The sequence below is a fragment of the Carassius auratus genome, linkage group LG28B, assembly GCF_003368295.1.
Source record: "Carassius auratus strain Wakin linkage group LG28B, ASM336829v1, whole genome shotgun sequence".
Lineage (NCBI taxonomy): Eukaryota > Metazoa > Chordata > Actinopteri > Cypriniformes > Cyprinidae > Carassius > Carassius auratus.
The window spans coordinates 1680755-1696098 of NC_039293.1; the positions used below are offsets into that span (position 1 = coordinate 1680755).

The 15344-nt window shown below is 38.7% G+C and overlaps 1 pseudogene; it reads right to left on the minus strand.

The window, feature by feature from the left end:
- Positions 1-15344, minus strand: part of LOC113067696 (adhesion G protein-coupled receptor L1-like) — a 163012-nt pseudogene that overhangs the window by 77283 nt on the left and 70385 nt on the right.

Consider the following 15344-nt stretch of genomic DNA (forward strand, 5'->3'; position numbering starts at 1 on the left):
TTCATTTTTAGTGATAATTTTTTTTTTTTTTTTTTAGCATATTTTTGTGTGTTGCTTTGGTACCGAAATTGGTACAGAGAACCGTGGATTTTATATATATATATATATATATATATATATATATATATATATATATATATATATATATATATATATATATATATGTAGCTTCTAAGAAATATATTATGCAGTTTAAGCTTTTAATTATGGTTGGCTAGAAATGCATACTTAAATCAATTCTGCCTCTTAACTCTTAACTCAACACTTACTCAGCCTAATGATTAATTAAAATCCAATGAATAATTCACATTTGTTCCTGATCTTCAATAACAAAAACAGAGTTTAATCACAAGAAATTGACATAAAGCATATTGACAGCTTCTATAAGACATTTTATGGAAACACTAAACTATGAAATACCTGGCGTTTTTGGAGTCTATGCACATAAGTACTGTCAAAAAACATACAGTTTTTCTACAAGTTATATAATTATGAAAAACAGTAAACAAGTTTCATCCAAATTTAATTTGTCTTTTAATTAATGAATTTTAAACAGTTTTTTATTTATTTTTGGTAAATAAAGGGGATTTGCTATTAAAATTAAAACATGGAAGAAATATTGTGTGATTTATTTCTTTAAAAAATAAAGTTTTATAAAAAAAATTAACAGTAGTAATAGTATCACATACAATTTTAATAAATAATAGTAATATTTCTAGCACAATGCCTTTATGTAAAAATGAACTTTTATTTTGACGAGTTGAAGTGAATACCTTTAACTTAACACTGATTTTACTCAAATGAAATGGTAAAATTCTTGTGAAGTGACTCCAGAACAGTTCTGGTGATGTTGTTTATGTATTTATGTCCTCATTGAGACGGCAGATGCTGAAATTACTGCAAGCGTCACGCGTTTCAGTCTATGTAGTAAACAAACCTGCACGTCTCTGCCATTCATTCATTCACACAGAGACGCAGAACATGCAGGATTCATACTTTAACCAACTTTGTGGCTTAACATTTAAAGATAATGGTCCATTATCTTTTAATGGTAATGGTCCATATTTATTTATTTATTTATTTATTTCATGTGTGTGTATGTCTGTGTCCGTCTTGTATCCGTGTTTGTAACTAAAGATCTGGAGCAATAAAGTTATTTGTTCTATTTTAGCAAATTGTTAAATGAGAATATTATGTTAAAGTCATTATTTGTTCATGTAGAGATTAATTAAAAAACAATAATTCATGCCTTGTAGGGTCGGTGCCTATGCTAAGTAAGTATTTAATAAGTGTATTTAATGTCTGGAAACCTTATGCAGTTGAAAACACGGAATAGTTTTTATGTAAGTTTTGAATAAGCTCTGTGCCAGTCAAAGTGTGAAAGCAGATTTTAGCAGCTGATCATGTGACACTACGAATAGTCTTAATACATCAAATGATCATGTGCAACAAAGAGTTAAAATATTTTGTAAGGAGGACCAGCTACAAAGCAGCTACCTGGCAACCATCCCAGCATCTTGGAAGTTAGTTTTTCAGAGAAAAGCACTACTCACAATTTCTAGAGAAAAAAATAATAGTACCCTGTCTATCAAATGCAAATGCTCAAACACATGAAAAAAAGTCAAAGAGCACCAGAGGCACATGCACACACATTAAATCTGCTCAAGCTGAGATGGAAATAGAGAAACCGAGTGAGAGAAGCTGAGAAAACAGACTTAAAAACAAAAACACTTTTACCCTCAGCGGAAAAGGCTGAAGGTCACTTTGTGTCCCCAGCTCTCCGGCTATCACAACCACCCGCACCGAACCCAATTACAGCCCAGCACTGCATTCCACGTCTCACTCACACACACACACACACCCATGTGTCCACATCACACCACACGCCTCTCCCAGCGCGACACATCACACCCCACACTCCGTGTCTCTGCACCCTCCGTCAGCCTCATGGCTGGGCCGAGAGAGAACTGGAACCCTTAGGATTAAGATTAGGACTGGGTCAGAGCGAGAGACTAATGAGCTGGGACCGGCCACTCAGAATGCCATGCACTTCCTGTTGAGGACAGGATGTGACTCACGCAACATGACCGACCCATCACACTTACCTTGTGTTAAAACACATTTACCCCAAACAATGTCTCACCTTGAGACTAAAGCCTTCCTGTGATCAGTGCGTCAGTGCTTTATCCATTCACTGTTCCTGCCCCCATATTGTGAAATATAGCCAGCGAGAGAGAGAGAGAGAGAGGGGGAGTAATTCAGGGCACGCTACAGTCTCCGAGTCCTGTGATTTCATTTGCGTAGAGGTAATAAAACTACTTCATAGGGCAAAGGATAAAACCAATGGCATAATGCCACTAGAGACTTCGGTTAGTCCGGCCTGTCATAAGCTAATGGCAGCCGCATTATAAACGGATATAAATGGAAACTCAATACTGCCTTCCCTAATCAAAAAGAGAAGAGGGAGGGAGCAAGTAGGCCAAGAGGGGAGAGTGGAGTGCGTAAGTCAAGGAGAAACAAAGTAAGACATTTTCGATGGATTTGTCAGATCCTTGTCCTTAAATCGAGTTGTTTCCTCACTCTCTAAACCTGATAGCAGAAGCACAATTCCTCAACATGTATTTGATGCTTCTGTTTTCATCCACATGTTGTCATTTTTAAAGTGAAATTCACATCCATTGTGTGTGTCACTCGGCAGATGTTATATTAAAATATATGACTAAAATATATATAAATCTCTTTTTTTAAGAAAGTCTATGTAAAATACATTTTTAAGTATTCAGTGGCTTCATGTAATCTTCATGTAAAACCCAAATGAAAGCCTTTGGCAAATGTTTGCATTAAACATTCAACATTCATGCAATCAGCATGAGGTCATTATAATCTGGTTAGTGCCCAGATAGCATTACGACTAGATGTTATTTTACTTTCACAGATCTCTGCCAGTTTTTCCTCCTTGTCATTGTGAGGGAACATTCCCATTGAAACCATTCTATTTTCTGGGGGTTTGATGCAGAATAAACTCTAGAATTGGATATTTGTACACAAATATGACACTTGACATAGCACAAAGTATTGTTGGATAATGCTTGGCAAAACAATAGTGCTCTTGGATTTCATACTGAATTACTATGATTAATTTATTTATTTGTATATATTTTTTTGAAGTACCAAAGCCATTGCAGAGATAACCTATGTACTTGTCAGTCATTATTATTATTTTTATGAAACCAGAATTGTCTAGTAATAAGGGGGTTACAAAGTTAAATTCAGTATCATCTGCTAGCCAACCTTAAACAGAATAAAGCATATTTTATTGGTCGCCAATATGACTCAAGTCATCTTATGAGAGTAAATATCTAATCAAAAGTAGTATTCACTTCTTTAGGTATAAATACAGTTTTACCACCTGCATGTATGAAGTGTGAAAAGATAATTGCGTGCACCAGATAATGTACTCTTGCACAAATAATCATGGTGTTGTACCTGATATCACAAAAGTGTCTGTTGTTTACTCCAGTCTCAAATAGCTGTGCTTCGAGGTGATGGGTGTTCCTGTTTTTATGTCCCCTTATTTGGCCACTTTTATGTTTTTGCTTTTTTATTTGCTACCCCCACAACAGAATCTCTGTCTGTCTGTCTATGGCTACAACTGGCAATTATTAAATTGTGGGAGAGAACATAAACACACAGAGACTCCATGACACGAGCACACATGTAAATGCAACATCAGTACATACCAGAACAAAGTGATGACACACACACACACTGGTGTGAAAACCAGACATCTCGATAATGCCCGTCCAATCCCACAAAACACACACATACACAAAATGAATAAAAGAAAATGTACAGACCAGACCAGACCAGACAGCAGATAATGCAGGGCTTCAGACGCGGCCTCTGTCTCTCATCAGTGGAGACACACACAGAGACAGGAGAGAGAAGCATCTTCAAAGGCCCATTTGAAAGAACACACCGCCGCCACTCTCGCTCGCTCCCCTCCTCCCACACTCCCAATATATATTCAAAGGCCATCCATTAACCTTTCACTCGCACAGACCTGTTTATGATCTACTGCTCTCAGCTCACACTTTGAAGAACACGGTGCTCTTACACCAACAGCCACGTGGAGAGGAGAGGAGAGGAGAGGAGAGAGAATGGAAAAGGAGTAGAGGAAAGACAAGAGGAGAAAAAAGGAGAAAAAAAGAGAAGGTAAAACAAGAGATGAGAGGAGAGAGAATAAGAAAGGAGGAGATGACAATAAAGGAACAGAGTAAAGACAAAGGCGAAAAGGGAGCAGAAAAAAGAGAGGAGGTGAAACAAGACGAGAGAAAAAACAAGTACAGAAAAGAGGAGAGGATAAACAAGAGGAAAGGAGAGGAGAAAACAAGAAACAAATAGAGGAGAGCAGAGGAAAAACAATGGGAAAGGAGGAGAGGACAATACAGGAATAGAGGAAAGACAAAGGCGAAAAGGGAGAAGAAAAATAGATGAGGTGAAACAAGACGAGAGAAAAGACAAGTACAGAAAAGAGGAGAGGAGAAAACAAGACACAAGAAGAGGAGATGAGATGAGAGGAGATGAGATGAGAGGAGAAGAGAGGAGAAAACAAGACAAAAGTAGAGGAGAGGAGAGGAGATGAGAGGAGAGAAGATGAGAGAAGAGGAGAGGAGAACACAAGACACAAGTAGAGGAGAGGAGAGGATAACACAAGACACAAGTAGAGGAGAGGAAAGGAGAGGAGAAAACAAGACACAAGTAGAGGAGAGGAGAGGAGATGAGAGGAGAGAAGATGAGAGGAGAGGAGAACACAAGACACAGGTAGAGGAGAGGAGAGGAGAGGAGAGGAGAGGAGAAAACAAGACACAAGTAGAGGAGAGGAGAGGAGAGGAGAGGAGAGGAGAGGAGAGGAGAAAACAAGACACAAGTAGAGGAGAGGAGAGGAGATGAGAGGAGAGAAGATGAGAGGAGAGGAGAGGAGAACACAAGACACAGGTAGAGGAGAGGAGAGAAGAGGAGAGAAGATGAGAGGAGAGGAGATGAGAAGAGAAAACAAGACACAAGTAGAGGAGAGGAGAGGAGAGGAGAGAAGATGAGAGGAGATGAGAGGAGAAAACAAGACACAAGTAGATGAGAGGAGAGGAGATGAGAGGAGAGAAGATGAGAGGAGAGGAGAAGAGAGGAGAAAACAAGACACAAGTAGAGGAGAGGAGGGGAGAGAAGAGGAGAGGAGAACACAAGACACAAGTAGAGGAGAGGAGAGGAGAGGACAAAACAAGACACAAGTAGAGGAGAGGACAGGAGAGGAGAGGAGAGGAGAAAACAAGAAACAAGTAGAGGAGAGGAGATGAGAGGAGAGAAGATGAGAGGAGAGGAGAGGAGAAGAGATGAGAGGACAAAACAAGACACAAGTAGAGGAGAGGAGAGGAGAGGAGGGGAGAGAAGAGGAGAGGAGAGGAGAAGAGAGGAGAAAACAAGACACAAGTAGAGGAGAGTAGAGGAGATGAGAGGAGAGAAGATGAGAGGAGAGGAGAGGAGAGGAGGGGAGAGAAGAGGAAAGGAGAACACAAGACACAAGTAGAGGAGAGGAGAGGAGAGGATAAAACAAGACACAAGTAGAGGAGAGGAGAGGAGTGGATAGGAGAGGAGAAAACAAGACACAAGATAAAATAAGAATAAGGGAAATGAGAGGAGAATAAAGGAGATGAGAAACAAATACATGAGTAGAAAGATAAAAGGAGAGGAGAAGAAAGGAAAGGAGAAAACAAAAAAGGAGTAAAGAAAATACAAGATGAAAGGAGAAGAGGAGAGGAGAAAACAAGACATTAGAAGAGAATAGAGGAGAGGAGAGGAGATACAAGAAAAGAGGAGAATAAAGGAGAGGAGAAAATAAATGTATGAGTAGAAAGACAAAAGTAGAAGAGAGGAGATGAGTGCAGGAAGTAAAGGAGAGGAGTAAGAGGAGAATAAATAAATGAGAGGAGAGGAGAGATACAAATAGGAAATAGGAATAGAGGAATAGAGGAAAGGTGAAACAAGACAAGATAGAAAAGACAAGTACAGAAAAGAGGAGAGGAGAAACAGGAGAGGAGAAACAATGGGAAAGGAGGAGAGGACAATACAGAAATAGAGGAAAGACAAAGTCAAAAAGGGAGAAGAAAAATAGATGAGGTGAAACAAGACAAAAGATAAAAGACATGTACAGAAAAGAGGAGAGGAGAAAACAAGACACAAGAAGAGGAGATGAGAGGAGATGAGATGAGAGGAGAAGAGAGGAGAAAACAAGACAAAAGTAGAGGAGAGGAGATGAGAGGAGAGAAGATGAGAGGAGAGGAGAACACAAGACACAAGTAGAGGAGAGGAGAGGAGATGAGAGGAGAGAAGATGAGAGGAGAGGAGAACACAAGACACAAGTAGAGGAGAGGAGAGGAGAGGAGAGGGGAGGAGAGAAGATGAGAGGAGAGGATAACACAAGACACAAGTAGAGGAGAGGAGAGGAGAGGAGAGGAGAGGAGAAGAGAGGAGAGGAGAGGAGAGGAGAAGAGAGGAGAAAACAAGACACGAGGAGAGGAGAGGAGAGGAGAAAACAAGACACAAGTAGAGGAGAGGAGAGGAGATGAGAGGAGAGAAGATGAGAGGAGAGGAGAACACAAGACACAGGTAGAGGAGAGGAGAGGAGAGGAGAGGAGAGGAGAGGAGAAAACAAGACACAAGTAGAGGAGAGGAGAGGAGATGAAAGGAGAGAAGATGAGAGGAGAGGACAAAACAAGACACAAGTAGAGGAGAGGAGAGGAGAGGAGATGAGAGGAGAGGAGAGGAGAACACAAGACACAAGTAGAGGAGAGGAGAGGAGAGGAGGGGAGAGAAGAGGAGAGGAGAACACAAGACACAAGTAGAGGACAGGAGAGGAGAGGAGAGGAGAAAACAAGACACAAGTAGAGGGAGAGGAGAGGAGAGGAGAGGAGAGGAGAGGAGAGGAGAGGAGAGGAGAGGAGAGGAGAGGAGAGGAGAGGAGAGGAGAGAAGAGGAGAGGAGAACACAAGACACAAGTAGAGGACAGGAGAGGAGAGGAGAAAACAAGACACAAGTAGAGGAGAGGAGAGGAGAGGAGAGGAGAGGAGAGGAGAGGAGAGGAGAGGAGAAGAGATGAGATGAGAGGACAAAACAAGACACAAGTAGAGGAGAGGAGAGGAGAGGAGAGGAGAGGAGAGGAGAGGAGAGGAGAGGAGGGGAGAGAAGAGGAGAGGAGAGGAGAAGAGAGGAGAAGAGAGGAGAAAACAAGACACAAGTAGAGGAGAGTAGAGAAGATGAGAGGAGAGGAGAGGAGAGGAGAGGAGAGGAGGGGAGAGAAGAGGAAAGGAGAACACAAGACACAAGTAGAGGAGAGGAGAGGAGAGGAGAGGAGAGGAGAGGAGAGGAGAGGAGAGGAGAGGATAAAACAAGACACAAGTAGAGGAGAGGAGAGGAGTGGATAGGAGAGGAGAAAACAAGACACAAGATAAAATAAGAATAAGGGAAATGAGAGGAGAATAAATGAGATGAGAAATAAATACATGAGTAGAAAGATAAAAGGAGAGGAGAGGAAAGGAGAGGAGAAAACAAAAAAGGAGTAAAGAAAATACAAGATGAAAGAAGAAGAGGAGAGGAGAAAACAAGACATTAGAAGAGAATAGAGGAGAGGAGAGGAGATACAAGAAAAGAGGAGAATAAAGGAGAGGAGAAAATAAATGTATGAGTAGAAAGACAAAAGTAGAAGAGAGGAGATGAGTGCAGGAAGTAAAGGAGAGGAGCAAGAGGAGAATAAATAAATGAGAGGAGAGGAGAGATACAAATAGGAAATAGGAATAGAGGAATAGAGGAAAGGTGAAACAAGACAAGATAGAAAAGACAAGTACAGAAAAGAGGAGAGGAGAAACAGGAGAGGAGAAACAATGGGAAACGAGGAGAGGACAATACAGAAATAGAGGAAAGACAAAGTCAAAAAGGGAGAAGAAAAATAGATGAGGTGAAACAAGACAAAAGATAAAAGACAAGTACAGAAAAGAGGAGAGGAGAAAACAAGACACAAGAAGAGGAGATGAGATGAGAGGAGAAGAGAGGAGAAAACAAGACAAAAGTAGAGGAGAGGAGATGAGATGAGAGGAGAGAAGATGAGAGGAGAGGAGAACACAAGACACAAGTAGAGGAGAGGAGAGGAGTGGATAGGAGAGGAGAAAACAAGACACAAGATAAAATAAGAATAAGGGAAATGAGAGGAGAATAAATACATGAGTAGAAAGATAAAAGGAGAGGAGAGGAAAGGAGAGGAGAAAACAAAAAAGGAGTAAAGAAAATACAAGATGAAAGAAGAAGAGGAGAGGAGAAAACAAGACATTAGAAGAGAATAGAGGAGAGGAGAGGAGATACAAGAAAAGAGGAGAATAAAGGAGAGGAGAAAATAAATGTATGAGTAGAAAGACAAAAGTAGAAGAGAGGAGATGAGTGCAGGAAGTAAAGGAGAGGAGCAAGAGGAGAATAAATAAATGAGAGGAGAGGAGAGATACAAAATATGGAAAGGCAGAAAAAAGATGACATGAGATGACATATGAAATGACAGAGCAAACAAGACAAAACGAGAACAGACAACTTGAAAAGAGAAGACAAGATGAGAAACAACAAAAAAAAGCACATGTGATGAGAGATGGAAAGAATTAGAGGTAAAAGAGTGAATATTCTGTATATATGCTAAAGAGAGACCCAAAAGAAGTAGTGTGAAACATAGCAACAGCAGCACACTAAAATCAACATCGCAGATTTTCTTTTAAAGAATCACACATTGAGCAAACAGTAAGACTCCCCTTCCAACTGCATTCATGCTCTGATTAAGCAGCAGAGCCGCTGCTTTATTTATGCATTAAAATCAGCCAATACATGTATGAATTCAACCCTCACTGCTTCAAAAGCCCATGAATGCTGCATCCATGCAGCCCAAACAAATTCCTCCCTCATTAAACATTCAGGCAGGAAAGAGCTTGGAGAAAAATACGGTAAAACAGCTGGTCCTCTAGAGCTGAATGAGAACTCAAGAAGACGAGGAAAAAGAGAGAAAAAGGGTGCATGTGCACACAACAGGACCGCAGGTCTTTCCGCAAGAGCGACCATGAAGTGAGGACTTCAGTGTGTGTAAGATGAGGACAGATTGGAGCAGTCAGATGCCCCGCTGCTGCAATCACACACACAAACACAGATAAATAAACACACAAGCACTAAATGTAACCACCATGTCAAGACTCCATCATGCACCCATGAGTGGTCCTAATGCCATCCCATTAAAGAACACTAATGCTGTTTCACAGCCTATCTGAACATTTGCAAGCAGCGCAGGAAGCAGCTACTTTGGCTGTTTGTTTACAAGGGGTGTGTGTCTGCTTCTGTGTCTTTGAGAGTCTGCAGGCAGAATCTGAGACATGTTCCAGACGAGACATAACTACATAAAGTGCTGTACTGCAATGTGATGGTGAACTGCGCTAACCGAGCTGAAGGAGGTCATTTAAAGGATTGTGAAGTCACCAATATCACTAAGTGAAAAAGCAGAAATGATGGTTGTTTCCAAACAGGTTCCCCAAACACTCTGGTATCTTCCAATATTCAGATCAAAGACGTGTATTAAACCTGAAGAAAGCTATCCGTTAGCATTCCTGTTTATCTCAATTGAGAGCTGTTTGAGTGCCTCAGGAACCAACCAATTGAAATCTGCAGTTTTTGCTCATGGGTGTTCAGTTTTGCAGCTATTTGCTCATGGGTGTTCAGTTTTGCAGTTTTTTTTTTGTACCTAATTAACTGAGCCAGCCATAAAAGCAATGTGTTAAAACATTGACAGTATAAATTTCAAAGCAATTTCAGTCATTCTGCATTCCATACTTCTTGGAACAATGAGTTCTTCCACCTCCATCTGTAAACAACAAACAAGCTCACGGCAATTTTTAAGTATTTTCTTCCTTAGAGAATTGATGGGCAATTGTATGATCTCATACACAAGCTTTAAAGTGGGTAAGGATTAGGCATGAACCTTCATGCATTTTTTAACTATATATTTTGTGCACAAATCAAATTGTACCAAATCATAATTTCCAACTTTTAAAATTGTTGTTTTCTCATGAGGTCAATAAATACAGATAAAATATCCTACTACTACTAATACTACAGAAGAAAATAAATAAATAAATAAATAAATAAAGTTGTCACTATAGGTGGTACCCTTAGTTATGGAAACTAAACCTTATTTACGCCTAAATTGCACATATTGGTACCTTAAAAAAATTACTACTAGAATAGTATCTTTTTGTTTGATAATTGATTCAGATTCAGTTATTTCAGAATGCACACTTTCAAATGGTCATCTAAAGAAAAAGAATACCTTTTCTTTGGAGAAGTAGTTCATCTCATGGTGCTGGTTTAACCAGTTGATTACACTTTAAACTGCTTTTTTTCTTCTTCTTTTTTTTGCATTTGAACATTTTGACACAGTTGCAAGTACAAATCTGACAAATAATTATTTTAGACTGTGGTCTTAGAGTACCAAGTCTAATTTATTTTTCTTGAGTGGATAGTGGACAAGCTACACAGAGTGATACTTGAAAACTACTGCCAAATCAATAAATCCATTGTGACATCTATTATAAGCAGTCAGGCAAAAAATACTAGGCACAAGTTTCTGTCAGTGTTGTAGTGCAGTGGTTAGCAAGCTCATATTTTCTGAGCCAGGGAGCTCATGTGGGAATAACAATTCAAATCTGGCTTGCAACATAACATTTTCCTACCTCTTTGGCCCTATCATACTATACACTGTTCAGCTTCAAATCAATTACTGAAGGACTTGAAGTTTTTTTTTTGCTAAACATCCTGTTTCACTCAGAAACATATCCGATTACAGATGTAAAATGGGTTGCAAACAGCACTTCGTGTTGACTTCAAACTGATTACACCCTTCAAAGGTAGAATGGAAATCTTTCCACTCAGCGAACCAATCAAACGGCACGACAATCACCGGCAGTGCTGCTTACCCTACGACATTTCAGAGCGGCATGAAACCATCCATGCTCCCGGCATCAACGGTGAGCGATGTTCGACATTAATTTGTGTCACTCAACATCTCAAGGTCTCACTCAATAGAAAAGCCATAAATTAAGTCTTCGAGGGAGAATATTTGACAAATGAGTGAGCATTAGAGTGAAGAGTGACAGTACTAGGCTGCAGATTGGGAATATTCCACTGTGAATCAGGAGTGTGAGATCAAGGGGTGAGCGTCAGACTGAGAAGTGATTTTATGCGAGATGTGAGAGCGTTATATGGAGGCGTCAGAGTATTAGATTGAGTAAAATAATTGAGACACATTGGAGAGTGTTTGAGTGAGCTGTTAGAGTACTAGACGGTGTTGTACGAATGAAGAAATTAGACTGTGAATATCTGTGGACAAAAGGAAGTATTAAGGGGATCAGAATTTGAGAAATTTTGCAGAGGAAGTGTGTCTGTGTCCACTCACACACACACACACACACACACACACACACGCACGCACACCCACACCCACACACACACACACACACACACAAACACACAGACAAACACACACGCATACACAGTTATTGTCTAAAAAGTGTAGGTCTATAAGCTTTCTATGAGCAATTTGTGATTATTAGTTTTGACATTTAAAAGTTAAATAAAAAGAAAGAAAACTGTATTGCACGTGTCCATACAGAAATATATAATAATTTATTTGCTTTGGATTGCAACATAATTTGTCAAATTGTTCCAAGCTAAAACCTGAATGTTTAGTTTTCATCTAGCCCACACATGTACAGTAAGGTCAGAAAATCTAAGGCTTATTGTGCTTTTTTTTTTTAACAAAAATGACGTGGTCATCATGCATTTCATCTTCTATCCACTTCTGATTTAATTTCAAAAGCACAGTAGCTTCATGAACTCCACACGGTTTTGTTTCAAATGAAGCAAGAAAACAATCTGTACAAATGAGTTCAAATGTCACAAAAGCACCATATTTGATTATTGAGCCAGAAATAGTAGAAATGATTTAGTGTACCTTCAGAATTTTTATTTTAATTTAGATTTTTGTTTCGCTTATTTTGACCTTTAATTTGTTTATTTATTTATTTTTTTCTGAGCAAAAAAAAAAAAAAAAAAAAAAAAAAAAAAGATTGACTCTCATACACTTTTACCATGTGTACCATGTTAAAAGTACTATTAAAAGTATCACATTGCAGGCCTCAAAAACTAATTTTGTAATTTTAATTCTTTACCTCTATTCCCCAGAAGTTCTAAACATTTATAAGCAAAATGTTTTTAATCATTTAAAATGTAATAATATTAGGTCACTTTTTTATATATATATATTTTAAAAATAATAGATCAGAAAAATGTTTTTACATAAATGTAGCTGATAAATGCCTATTATGCTCACTCAGGCAATATATAATATGCCATGTATTCCTGTGATGGCAAAGCTGAATTTTCAGGAGCAATTACCTCAGTCTGTCTCTGCTGAAAGCTGTTTTTCAGAATTATCTGATGAAAAGAAAGTTCAGAAGAACAGCATTTATTTGAAATGGCAATCTTTTGTAACATTATAAAATGTATACATTTATAGTCTCTTTGTGTCTGTGTTTATTCATTGGAGTATAAAATTGTGACAACCAGCTTCTGTCTCTTATATACACAGTATATACAGTACACACACAAACACACACTCGTAGAAGACGAGAACAGCAGAAATGAGAAACAAAATGATGTGCTCAGTGTGAATGTGTGTTATTTGTGGCACGCTTTAATGGCAACACAAGGCGATCAATGAGTCCACAGAGGAACGAAGGCTTCCTTATTTCTCCAAATTGCCTCCGCTAGCAGCACAACCTTGATAACACTCAATTGATTATTAATGCATTATTAATCCAGAGCCAGGTCACAGAGACAGCTGGAGACACTCATGCATGCACACACACACACACACAACACATAAATGAAGCGGCGCCGTGCCCATGGCCAAAATGTGTCCAGTGAAACACTGAGTACATCACATCAATTCACAGCAGCAGAACCAGGAAAATTAAACACAGGAAATACAGCGGCCACCAAACACACCTGGACAAGCAAACGCTGCATGCTCCCCTGCTCTCTGGACCTGGCACGGGCCTGCAGAGAAGCAGATGGTGCGGTGGTGACGGTGTGGAAGGGCGCTAGCTGGACAGACCCCCCCCCCACTCTCACCCCATCCCCAGACCTCAGGCCCATCACATCCACACCAGCTTTACTGCCACATGGGCTCCTCTGTCCACCACACTCTCTGACAACCCACATGCATCTACAATGACCCATTTATAGGGGCTGAAGAGACCAGTGTATGCCAGTATAACTTAAATGGCACTTCCATTCTAACTTACAGATATTGGTATAAAGTCAATTCTTTTATTATTTTAATAATAATTATTTTTTATGTTCTCTTCAAAAGACTGATTTCTTTTATTAGTGTGAAATTTGTTGTGAACTGAGGACTGAACCAAAGAACAATACTCAAGTACTGACACAGATTTAATTTGACTTTGAATGAAATTCGGGTTCAGTTTAGATTCTGATTATGATTCATCTGAATATTTAACAGGTACTCTAAGGGTCCATTTTTCTCAATCTCTCAACAAATGCTCTAAACATTCAGGAAACCCGGTCAGTTTGTAAATTAATAACAGATATTCAAATTAACAAAAACATTTAGATAAAATAATCAACATTAAAAAAAAAAAAAAAAAAAAAAAACTTGAGTTGTGTACATACTGTAAATTTAAACTGAACATATGGCAGTTTTATGTATTTTTAATCATATAATTATATAAATTATAGAATTTGATTGTTATAAATTGTTCCCATGCGAAATTTATTTAAACAATAAATGATATCACTAACTAAAAAAAATATATATATATATATTATGTATATGTAATGTAGTGCATATATTTAAAAAAATGCTCCTATACATGACAGTGTTTACAAAGCATTTTTATGTCTTTTTTTATGAGAGGTTAATACACTGACTAAGCAATTGCATGAGACACAGTTTATTTCAATAAGTTGTACTATTTCTCACTCACTATGTGAGTTGAATCCTTAACTTAAGTTTGCTTACTTTAAAGTCGATTTGTTCGCTCAGGTAAGTACAATGGGGTTACACAGCAGTTATCACTACTGATTACTGACTGACTCCAGCTATTCATTTATAATTTGCTAAAAACAACAAATCGAAGTGAAACAAACACTGTTCACCGAATTTGAATTCAATAAAGTTGTTCCTCAGACTTTGGTCTTAAACATAGTCTTTGCAAGTGAGTGAAAACTTTCAAAACTGTGGTGAGTTTTCTCTTTCATGGAAACCGAATGAAGATAATCCTTTTTAATGGATTTTATATTTCAATAGTAAAAAATCTGGCTTAAAGATTGGCTTAAGGGTATACAATTTCGAAGAGGCTAGCAATAGCAAGATAGTTTGAAAGCATAATATAAATACATTTAGACAACTTAAAGGCACAATATGTAAGATCTTATTATTATTATTATTATCATTATTATTATTATTAAAATATCAAAAGCCACTACAACAATGTTATATATTTAGCTGACTTGTGTACTTACATTATCCCAAATGTTTTTAAAGAATGTTAAAATCCGGAGAAATAAACTCTTTTCACTAGTGACATGGACGTGTCCATAGTGTCATTGTGTCGCCTGCCAATGACGTCATATACCCTCGATTTCCAAATCACCCATTTTGATTTGTAGAGAACATATGGAAATACCAAAGACGCTTTAATATGTTGCGTGTTTCAATAGACCGGAGACAACTGCACAGAGTAGCATTATAACAGAGCTTTCAAATGTATCAGAGTACAGAGGTTACCTCCACAGTAACGGAAAAGGTATGCATAATGGGACTGCAAACTTAAAGTGTGTTGCCCAAGCATTTGCATTTGCGTTGGTGTATGTAGTCTTAAGTTACCACAAAATGTTTGAAAATGGCATTAGAAATTCCAGAAAAAACAACAACAAATTCAGCAGTGATCTGAAGAAGAGTAGGTTGAGTACAAACCCTGGGCTGAGGGGCTGACGTTGCTCAGGGCGATGGTGCAGGTAAAGAGGATCCAGAGAGCTAGAGCCATGCTGTGGACGGAGCGAAGGGTGGTGGGGGGAGTGCGGTCAGCAGGAGCTTGAATGCAGGGCACTCCTTCCCTCACGCCCTCTCACTGATGGAGAACCTGATGAGAAGGAACGAGAGAGACAAATGAGAAAGAGAGATCAATACT